We start from the raw sequence: 12356 nt of genomic DNA on the forward strand, positions 1-12356 counted from the left end.
GGGGACCTCTTAGACCAATATATATTGATGAAAAAAGCGTGATATGTCACCTTTAAAAGAAAAAAAGATGCTATACTTAAAAAATAAAATAAACAAGTACATAAATAAATACAATAGAAAAAAAGTGACAAAAATTTGAACTAGATAATAAATGAATAAATAAATAAATAAATAAATAAAACTGTTACAAGAATGAATGAAACTCAGTTAAAAGTGAGACTAAAAAGGTTGGTCTTGTGTTTGCTTTAAAAAATGTTTATATATATATATATATTTATGTATACACATATATAAATTGTACCACTGACTACCCTCACTACCATAAAGCTTGTTAATAGCAACATTAGAATGCCAGGATGTGCTTTACTAGTAAACAGTGTCATGTCAGAGCATAAACATTTTATAAAGCAAACTCAAAGCCGACCTTTTTAGTCTCACTTTTAACTGATATGTATTTATATAAATGGACACATCTGAAGATACAGTATGTGTGTATCAAACTTTGGAAGAGGGCAAAGAAAGAGCACACTCTAATATAACATTTTCAAGGTGCAGGCCTACACAGCAACACTTAGCAGAAAAAGGTCAGCATACTAAATGTCCTTTAAAACTATTGAGGAGCAGAAGCACAGACAGCAGGTAACAGCAACAGATGCATTTCAGCGCAAAGCCTTCCTCAGTGTTGCAGGTGATCGCTGGACGTGCCCCTAAAATACAGGATGTGATTCTCACATTTACAAAATAAAACTTTCAGTTGAAAAATCACAAATACATACAATCACATATCCAAAGAAGGGGGTTAGGAACACATCCCAGAAAGACCATACAGTTTCATGGAAAAAATGTGATTAAAGGAAAATCAAAAACACATTAATATTAAGTGTTTGAAGGCATAAGCAATCAGGACAAAAATATATTTACCAATCTATAAACACTAATGAATAACCATGGGGTTAGAGGAAGCATACTTGTTCTCTCTATGTCTCACTCTCACAGAGCCCTAGAATAAAAGAGACCCAGACCTGACATATAACATTGCCCCCTGTAGAGCAAAAAAGGGGGAATCTACTGTTCCTGCTTTTCAAAAATCCATTTCTTATTGAATGTCTGTTCTGGTTGGACAGTCAGACATGCTTCCTGTATTCCCATATTCTGCTATTTTCATTAAAACAACAAAAAGCACTGATAGCTTCATGAAGACTTTTCTTTAAAATGACCAACAGTACCCTGATAAAAACAAACTCCTAAGTAAGCTCTCACCCTTACCAATCTAAGTTCAGTTATTTAAAGCACATCCATTGCTAACAGGTGCATAAAATCCAGCTCATAACGGCTCATAAAAGCTGAGCCGCAAAGTGGTGGACTAGAGAAACTCACAGATGGGGCCAAATGAGTGCTGAAGTACACAGCGTGTAAAAAAACCCTCATATTATCGCCTGCATTCGTCACAAAAGAGTCCCAGACTGCCTCTGGAAGCAACATCAGCACACAATCTGCGCATTGGGAGCTTCATGAAATAGAGCAGCTGCACACAAGCCCCACATCACCATGTGCAATACCAAGCATCAGCTGGAGTGCTTTAAAACAGGCTGCAACTGGACTTTGGGACTGTGGATGCATGCTCTTTAGATTGATGAATGACCCTTTAACTATCCAACAGTCCAATAAACATATCTGGCCTTGGTGGATCCCAGGAGAAGGGTCCATCAAGATGCATAGTCCCAACTCTTAGGTATGCTGCTTTTCAGAGCCTGGAATATGCTTTGTGTAAGAAAAAATACATTTCTTATAAATAAGCATCACTATCTGCAAGTTCAAGTGGCTTTTAAAGAGAACCTTCAGTTATCAGACCCCTCTCCTTTGGAATCCTCTACCAGTCAGGGTCCGGGAGGCAGACACCCTCTCTTCTTTTAAGACTAGGCTTCAAACTTTCCTTTTTGATAAAGCTTATAGTTAGAGCTGGATCAGGCTTGGACCAGCTCTTTGTTATGCTGCTATAGGCTTAGAATGCCGGGGGAACTGGCAGTCTACACTGTGAATGTTCCAGACTCCAGCTGCTACAGACGTGCATCCATCTCATCACTATTATTCTCTCTCTCTCTCTTATTCTCCCTCTATCCCTCTTTCCAACCCCAACTCAGTCTCAGCAGATGGCTGTCTAACATGAGTCTGGTTCTGCTCGAGGTTTCTGACTATTAAATTGAAGTTTGTCCTTGCCGTTGTAACTTGCTAAATACTGCAAGGTGCTCTACTCATGGTGGATTAAGATGAGATCAGACTGAGTCCTGTCAGTAAGAGCGGACTGGATCTTATCCTGTCTTGAAGTTGGGTGTTTGTTAATATTTTAACACAGAGTACGGTTTTGTAGTTGCAACTTTTAGCAAAAACCTGCTTTGCCACTTCTGCAGGACGTGATGTTTCTGACTCGTGCGTTGTTAAACAGGTTTACTCAAAAATGAAATCGATGCAAACTGAGAATTTATGAGAAAACATCAACAAACAAAATTCACTTCTCTAGTCGCTATTAACTTATATTTCCACAAAAGTGACAAAACTATACAAAACCAAACAAAGCTACGGTTTGAAAATATGTCGCCCCTTGTCCTGCTCAGATGAGAGCACACATTGCAGTGCACATGCTCAGTTGCTCCCATTTGGCAGCACCAATTACCTGCAGCATGACAATTAAAGGCACATACTGTACACTCATATAACTCTATGGCTCTAACAGGTCTAACCCTGCTCTGTTTAAAGCTGACATATCATGCAAAATTGACTTTTTAATGGTTCTTTACCTGAAATATGTTTCCCTGGCATGTCTACAAACCCCCCCGAGAATGAAAAGAAATCCATTCTGCCCCTGTTCTGATTTCTCCACCTTTCTGTAAATGTGTGTGAAACCAGCCGTTTCAGACTTCAGTGTTTTTGTGACGTCACAACAATATCCGGTCTGTCACGGAGTCAGAGCTCAGAGCTTGTTCAGCCCATAGATTGTATAAAATACAACTCAACCCCTCCTCTGTTTTTCATTCCCTGCACACGTGTGCTAACATGGAGCTTAGGAGGGAGGCATGCTAGTTGTAGGCTGTCTTAATAAACACAAAGGTCGGTTTTACTCCCCACGTCTGCAGATTTGAAGATCTAGTGGATGATTTTTATTTATCATGGATAAGTGCTAGCGCTAGTTAGCATAGCTACATGTCGAGCTGTAGCTGTAGCTGTGTACCAAGACACACGTCTACATACTGACAAATAAGACAACAAGAAACACTAAATCTGTGACCAATCATTCAGAAAGGTCCTGCTGCAGGCGCCTCTCCATCAGGATCAGATTCTGGATCAGATTCAGAGGGTTGAAGTAACGCGGGTCTGTGAGCAGCCGTGTATATTCAGCCAACATGTAAACATTAGATCAACGTGCTGGAGAGCCGAGGCCACATCCACTTCCTGAGGGGGCGTGGTCAGAGAGAAAACAGACCGTTCTGAGCAGGGCTGAAGAAGAGGGTTTTTCAGGCATGTCAAAATCTGATTTCAAAGTGTTTTTTTGAGCATAAACTTTAAAGACATGTTTTGGGGACCTCTTAGACCAATATATATTGATGAAAAAAGCGTGATATGTTACCTTTCAAAAAAGCGTCTTGAGATAATGTTTGTTGTTAATTGGCGCTATATAAATAAAGATTGATTGACTGATCGATTGATAAAGCTGCAAAATGGGGGCTCAATGACATAATGATGCCCATGGCTTTAGAATGGGATGTCCCAACGCTCTTAGGCCTGAGTGTAGTTCTATGGGGATGGCATTATCCGTACTGGTGATGCTGGTATTAGAAGGGGGTCAAGTTTCAATAATGGATTCAAGATGTTTTGGAGCCAGCCCCTTGAATGGCTCCATGATGGCTGGGCTGGTTACAACAAGGTGAGAAGTCACTTTGCCTCGTTGCAATGAAATGTTGGCTCAGGTGCTGTGGAGGGAGTTTTAGAGCCCCTGTTGTGATGTACCACCTATCATGAGTGGTGTGCTCTTGGGGACTAGAAATGGAGAGTCTGATTTTCTTTGATGGGAGAGGCTATAGTCTCAGTGCTGATCAAGCTCTTGATTCATCAAGGGGGTCGCAATACATGCTGGGTTTCTTTGAGAGCATATTCTTCAAAGGGGTTTAGCTAGTGTACATAGCCTGTCTAATAGTAGGTTGTAACTCTTTCATTGTAAGCTCAGCAGGAGCAACAAATCGGATAACTGTGCTGCAGTCACAACAGTAGGGTAGTAGAACAAAATTTGAATTATCTGGGAAGATAGGAAGGATATGTTATATAGATGTACAATCTCCTGGTGGACACACCGCCTAGAAGCTCATTGGCTGTGTAAAAAACATTGCTGTGATTTTGCTAACAGAGCAAAGGAAAATAAAAAACACATCAAAAGAAATCATGACGGGACAATAATTTGGCATTTAATTCTTAGATTGAGACATGTTAGATGAAGGAGCTTGTTTTTAGAGTTCTTTACTTGTTTTTAATCTTTGGATGTATGGTTGAATCTTAAATTGATTATGAACATGTCTTTTTTGTCTCAGTTAGTCTGGGAATCTTAAATTAAGTGAATGACTGTTAAAATAAGCTACATTGGTTGTCTCACCTAAAGTTTCCTCAAAATAAAACTTGTTTCAAGATTGAGTAACAACTTCAAGTTGATTTAAGAAAATTTTCGGTAAATTTCCGGAAACTTTCTGGAAACTTTCCATGGGAAGTTAAGCTGGGGAATTTTGGAAATATTCCAAATTGGAAACTTAAACTTAAACTTAACAAACTGTATCATATACAAACATAATACACGTAAATATTTTTGTTTTGTCATAAGCAAACATCCATGTAAAATAATACAATTAAATAACATGACATTTCAACAGATTTATTTGAGTAGAACTTTAGTTTTCATTCTTGAACAATGAACAATCAATTATTTTAATGAACAACAAAAACATGAACATGAACTCCCCCATCCAATCAAAAAGTGAAATGCCCCCCACCCCCCCAACAAAGTCCCATTCAATCAATCAATCAATCAATCAATCAATCAATCAATCAATCAATCAATCAATCAATCAATCAATCTTTATTTGTATAGCGCCAAATCACAACAAACGTTATCTCAAGACTCTTTTACAAACAGAGCAGGTCTAGACCACTCTATGTCAAATTATGAAAAGAGACCCAACTCCAAGACAGGGTAAGACTCAGTCTGACCCCACCTTAATCCACCATGAGCATTGCACCTCACAGTATTTAGCTAGTTACAGTGGAGAGGACAAACTTCCTTTAACAGGCAGAAACCTCAGGCAGAACCAGACTCATGTTAGGCAGACATCATGCCTCGACTGAGTTGGGTCTGGAAAGACAGATAGAGTGGAGTAAGAGAGAAAAGTGATAGTGATGAGACCAGTAGTAGAAGCTGTTGCCGCTGGAGTCCAGCACGTCCGTATCAGCTGGAGTCTGGAACGTCCACAGCAGGAGGACGTCTACGGCAGCTCAGAGGAATCTACGAGACAAGGGAGCTCAGGGACTCCAGAAAGGTCTATGGTTAGTAACTTTAATGGGACAGGCAGAGTTAAAGTAAGTGATGAGGGGGTTGGGGGGAAGGGGGTGAGCTAGGATCCCAGTGTGTCAGTGTGCCAGTTCCCCCGGCAGTCTAGGCCTATAGCAGCATAACAAAAGCTGGTCCAAAGCTGCATTTTTGCCAAAACCTTTCACGCAATGGCCTTCATCCTGGGCCTCATCAACTTCCTCCATGTTCACCTCCTCAACATCCACCTCCTCCTCCTCCTCCTCCTCCTCAGTGTCACTGTCCAGCCTTGTTGAAGATGGCTCTGTGTCAGGCTCAATTTCAACAGAAATATAGTTGGCTAAACAACTGGAATGGTCTTCAAAATATTTTTCAATTGAAGCTTCACATTTGAGGTAGCTATAATAAGCTAGCCTCTTAAATGGTCAATGAAATGAAAAATAGCTTACATTTATCACCTAACTTACCAGCTAGCTATCTACTGTATGAATACATATTTATTTAATTTTTGCAAGTTAAACAGTAATACCGTTATAGATCAAATATATTTACCCCATAATATTATAAAAAACTTACTTGACTTTACATAATCCACAGGCTCAACTGTGTGGCTTCAATAGTCTTGTGCTTTGGGCTCAAAAGTGTGGCCTCCAGGGTTTAAGCAATCATCTGTGCTTCATGTGATGGAGGCGTGCACAGTGCATGCAGGGGGCGTGGCCTCAATAGCCCTGCAGTAAGCAGTGCTGTGTGCATGTGATTGAGGAGTGTACTTGCATTAAATCTGGTTGTTTTAGCCAAGATTATGCTACAATATATTTTCCCCAACTATATTTAAGTTCCCTGTTGAGGGCCAACCTTCAATTTTGTAAATTTCTTTATTATTCCCATAAATTCCCGTTAATTCCCATGGAAAGTTTCCAACTTTGAAAATTTCCAGAATTTTGCAACCCTATTTAAGAATGACACATAAGGCATCTATTCAAGACACAGTTCAGCTTGTATCTTATTGATGCTCATAGTTCTGCTGTATGGTGATATATTTATTTTGGTTTGACTCTAAAGACTGTTTGAAAGGAAGTATGCATCAACCCTAAGCCACTATTAAAGTGTTCTTGGTGTTATATGTTGTTAATCCTGACATGTATTAAATGTTGTCAGTAATCCAGACTGCTGTTGTGGTTTATGTAGAAACATTTCAGAGGTTTATTCTAAGAATAAGACCTGATTTAAAGATTTTAGTTTTAGTTTGAAGATAGATTAGGGTTTATTTTAAGATGAGTCAGCTTATATCAAGAAACAGTGTCATCATAGTTTTCTAATAGTGAGTCATTTTTTACTTAAATCAGTGTTTTTCTTGTCCCCAGGCCTTCATTTGCTCAGATAAAGTATTCAAAATAAATAAATGAGATTGTCTTTGCTTATATTCTGTATATTTCACTTCTAACTGTGCTGTAGGAAGTTTGTTTTCAAGTAGTTTGAGCTAAAAAATCAGCATATTCTACTTATTTCAACCCTTTTAATACTTTTCAGAGCCTGCTTATTTCTAGATTTAACTATCTCATTTTAAAGCTGGGGTTGGTAATCAGATTTAGATCCACTTTTTGTTATACTGGTTAAAATGATCTTTATGTCCTGATGGTAATCAATACATAATGTGTTCTTAAAAAAGAGGTACAAAAAGCTGCTATCTACAGCCGGAGTAAACCTGGGAAAACACCAACCAATCACCGTTTTTAGGAGCCAAAATTTTAAACCATTCAAATCCCCTCCTGCGCGTACATTTCCCCGGCGTGTTCTCTGAGTCCCCGTCTCCTGCCTCTACTTCCCCTGACTCTACTGACTGTCCCTCTCGCTCAACCTCAGGCCTGTCCCCTCTGACCCGATGAGGTGCTTTGCTCAGGACTGTAGTCCGGATCAGAGTCTAAAAAGCTCTCACCACGGGGGCTCTGACAAGCAGAAGAATGAATGACATTTACTAAGTCATACAGAAAATGTATATGTATTGTAGCGTTCGTCCGGACGCTGTAGGGATGACGAGCCGATTCGTGAACACGTTGAGTTTTAATAACCGGTCACTGTCGGCCGTGATCACACCAACCAACAAAACAACAATCAATGTTTGAATGAATGAAGAACTTCTCCTCTTGTCTCTCCTCTCTCCAGCTCACACACTCTACACCTCTCCTGATGCCTTCACTGACTGTCAACACTGTAGGAATTAAGAACATCTACACTGAACACGTTTAACAAACAGTAGAGCTGTTACAGTATTATATATGTGTTATAACTTTTCTCCTGATATCGTGTCACCAGTACAACTGGATAATGTTAGCATGATAGTTGTGAGTACTAACAGCAGCCATGTTTGTTTGTGTTTTTAACTTTCACTATGAGAATGTTTTGGTGAGGTCTGGTTTTGAATCAGTCACGATCATATGGTCGCAAGTCAGCGGCGCTCATGCATGTGAGCAGGGGGGCGCGTCGTTATGGAGGAGCTCTGAGGGAGGAGGGGAGGGGTTAGACGGAGTCATGAGGACATGCTACATTCAAATTCATGCTAGTTTTCCGAGACTACCAACCCCAGCTTTAAGACGTCTTGTCAGGTTAAATTAATTTGCTGCATGGACAGATCCTTTCACTAGTTTTAAGAAATCTTCACCTTGAATTAAGATTTTTTACCCTATATTTAAGCTACCCTTTTTTGCAGTGTAGTTTAAACAAAAGCAATTAAAAAAGTCACCAAATAAGGAAAGAGAACTACTATAAAGGACATGGGGAAATGAATTATGTTAGTCCACTTTAAACTGTGAACACTGTGGTAGACCTGAACCAATCTCACAAAGTATCCTTAGCCCTGGGAGCATAACAGCTAAAAGCAACCTCAACGTCGCTGCAGAGTAAGTCTGCCAAGCCTATCAGCGATGTACTGTTAAGTAAGACGATGCCGGGTAAAGATTGAGTCGTATTCTTGAAATAATTCGAGGCTGTGTCAGACATGTAAGAGATGGTGTAACATGATGAAATTCACTCTTCTCTTTAAGACTCGAGGGGCAGCATTCTGAAAAACATTTCGGTATTCAAACTTCTTTGTTGGTTAAAAAGTGACGAGGGCATTTCTATTTGCAACTCGAGATTAAAGCTTAAAGTAGTTTGCATTCACTTGTGAAAAGAAGCATCTTACTTTGTTAAAATAAAATGAAAATGTTTTTTTAACGGCCTGCAAAGTATGATCGACATTTACAATCAAGAGGGGGTTTCTTTCTGACTTTTTGGAGTGGCTTAGAGAACCAAGAGAAGACTATTTGAGACATGTGAGTGGCAGAATGAGAGGAACTTTTCTTTGTACAGTCAGAGAACATTCTTACAATATGTAACCTTATTCCAGTATTTATTTTACGATGTGGCCCTTCAGTTTTAGAACATGAGGAATGAATTTAATTCATGTTCAGGTGTTATAAAACTTTCCAGCAGAACCTTGTCCTCACATTCATACAGTGCTTCTCTAGGCTTAGGTTTTATCTGCATCTGCTTTTCCAATTTCCATCCACTCAGGCTGCTTCAGTGCGCTCATGAAACACCTGCTGTGGGATCCTTTCATGTTGGAGCGTTATACAAATCTTTTAATTTCAGGGACATGATTTACAGGGTCATGATTTTTTTCTTCTCCGAGGCCTGATAGTATGCCCTTCTGTGCTTTCTTTTTTTTCTTTTTTTTTTTTTTTTATATATTTTTATTGATTTTACATGGACATACATTCATAAAAATCGAGGATAAGATGTTAAATATAGACACAAATATAATATAGTCAAAATTAGACTAGAAAGGAACATTAAGGGTGCTGGTGGAATGTACCAGGCACCACTAAACCAACAACAGAAACCTTAAAAAGTTAGAAAAAAATAACAAAAGCAAACAAAACAAAAACACACACACACACACATGGGGGGGGGGGGGGGGGGGGCTCCAGTTGCACACATAGGTTAAGTGTTGCCAGTCAAAGTATTTTAACAGTGTACCAAATATGCTGGATGTTAATCAGTCCAACTGCAGCCCATCAAGATCCTGTACAAAGTTCATAAAACCATCCGAAGTGCTATGGAAGTTCTGGAGGGCGCCATTTACACTGTACCGGATCCTTTCCAACTGAAGACACCTTCTGTGCATTCTTTATGACTCAATGCAGAATTGTATCTATCCAAGGCTTCAATGGGACCATGCTGTTCCACTGCACACAGCTAACTATCAGTTTCTTTTACTAACCAACCAATTTTCAACAAATCAGTCTTTATTTTAAAGGGGACATATCACGCTTTTTTCATCAATATATATTGGTCTAAGAGGTCCCCAAAACATGTCTTTAAAGTTTATGCTCAAAAAAACACTTTGAAATCAGATTTTGGCATGCCTGAAAAGTCTTCTTCTTCATTCGTCATCAGAACACTCTGTTTTCTCTCTGACCACGCCCCCTCAGGAAGTGGATGTGCCTCGGCTCTCCAGCACGTTGATCTAATGTTTACGTGTTGGCTGAATATACACGGCTGCTCAGAGATCACGTTACTTCAACCCTCTGAATCTGATCCAGAATCTGATCCTGACAGAGAGGCGCCTGTAGCAGGACCTTTTCTGAAGGATTGGTCACAGATTTAGTGTTTCTTGTTGTTTTATTTATCAGTATGTAGACGTGTGTCTTGGTACACAGCTACGAACATGTAGCTATGTGGCTATGCTAACTAGCGCTAGCACTTATCCATGATAAATAAAAATCATCCACTAGATCTTCAAATCTGCAGACGTGGGGAGTAAAACCGACCTTTGTGTTTATTAAGACAGCCTACAACTAGCATGCCTCCCTCCTAAGCTCCTTGTTAGCACACATGTGTGCAGGTAATGAAAAACAGAGGAGGGATTCAGTATTATTTTATACAGTCTATGGGCTGAACAAGCTCCGAGCTCTGACTCCGTGACAGACCGGATATTGTTGTTACGTAACAAAAACACTGAAGTCTGAAACGGCTCGTTTCACACACATTTACAGAAAGGTGGAGAAATCAGAACAGGGGCAGAATGGATTTTTTTCATTCTCGGGGGGTTTGTAGACATGCCAGGGAAACATATTTCAGGTAGAGAACCATTAGTCAATTTTGCATGATATGTCACCTTTAAGGCACAAAATCACAACAAATATAATCTCAAGAAGCTTTACAAACAGAGCAGGTCTAGACTGTACCCTATGTTATTAACAAAGACCCAACATCAAGACAGGATAAAATCAAGTCCCATTTTACAGGCAGGACTCAGTCTGATCTCATCTTAATCCACCATGAGCAGAGCACTTTGCAGCATTAAGCAAAGAAAAACTTTGTCTTAACAGGCAGAAACCTCGATTAGAACCAGACTCATGTTAGACAGCCATGTGATTCGACTGAGTTGGGTTGGAAATAGGGATAGATATATGACATCTTAGAGGCAGGACTCAGTCTTATCTCATCTTAATCCACCATGAGCAGAGCACTTAGCAGCATTTGGCAAATTAGAGCTGCAAGGAAAAACTTCATTTTAACAGGCAGAAACCTTGAGCAGAACCAGACTCATGTTAGACAGCCATGTGCCTCGACCGAGTTGAGCAGCTGGACGTGTGAGTCTGGCAAGTCCACAGCAGCGACTCAGAGGAACCTACGAGACAAGGGAGCTCAGGGACTCCAGAAAGGTCTTAATGAATTTAATGGGACACAGGAGAGAGAGGGGAGAGATTGGATCCCAGTTTGTCGGTTCCCCCCGCAGTCTAAGCTTATAGCAGCACAACTATGAGCAGGTCCAGAAGCTTCACTAACAACAATAATAATAATAATAATAATAATAATAATAATAATAATAATAATAATAATAATAATAATAATAACACTAACAACAATAATAATAATAATAATAATAATAATAATAATAATAATAATAATAATAATAATAATAATAATTAAAGCTGCAAGCAGCGATGAACGGGCCCTCGCACACCTGCAGCCGCCGCCTACGCGAGCCACTGCCACATGTAAACCGCCGCCTGATATTTGCTACCACATGATGCGAAAGCAAGATCTGAGAGTATATACTGGCTTAGGTGGTGCAAATGTTCCAAGTTTTTGGCAGATTGACAAGAAAACCTCCAAACTTGACAGTGTGCCACGCCCACAATTTTAGTCTAAACAGAATTCCTTTAACAATAATTTAATCGTCAATATGTCTGCTATAGAATGTGCCTTATTTGGACTGAATTGGAGAAAAACTCTAGGAGGAGCTCTCAAAAGTATGCACCCTTATTTGGGTGTCATTCTTCACATTCAAAGCTGTATGTGCGTTTGATGCCCCACCTCAACGCCTGCCACGCCCACAATTTTAGTCTGAACGGAATTCTTCGAACAGTTTTTAATCGTCAATGTGTCTACTATAGGTTGCCCTTGGTTTGGACTGAATTGGAGAAATGCCTTCGGAGAAGATAACGAAAGTATGCACCCTTATTTAGACGCCATTGTTCATGTTCAAAGCTAGGTGGCGCTCTTCCTGTTGAGTTTGGGATATGGATGCAAGAGGCTTTTTTGTGCGTCCTGATGCCATGAATACGCGTATTGATTTTCAAGCATGTAGCTCAAAATAACCTCTATGGGGAGGGTTTTTTGAAAACTGTTGGGGGCGCTAGTGAGCACATTTTTTCCACTTTTTTTGCGAAACCCATAAAATGTCGCAATTTTTCCCAGGACTGATGAGTGTGTTGGATGAGGTGAGATTACGTGCATTTTAAAG

At 39.8% G+C, this 12356-nt stretch overlaps 1 protein-coding gene across 1 annotated transcript in view; it reads left to right on the forward strand.

Annotated features, from left to right (window-relative positions):
• The window catches only part of LOC117830390 (cadherin-2-like), a 183542-nt gene that overhangs the window by 90874 nt on the left and 80312 nt on the right, over positions 1-12356 (forward strand). The gene's annotated exons all lie outside the window — the stretch shown is intronic.

The sequence above is a fragment of the Notolabrus celidotus genome, chromosome 2 (assembly GCF_009762535.1).
Source record: "Notolabrus celidotus isolate fNotCel1 chromosome 2, fNotCel1.pri, whole genome shotgun sequence".
Lineage (NCBI taxonomy): Eukaryota > Metazoa > Chordata > Actinopteri > Labriformes > Labridae > Notolabrus > Notolabrus celidotus.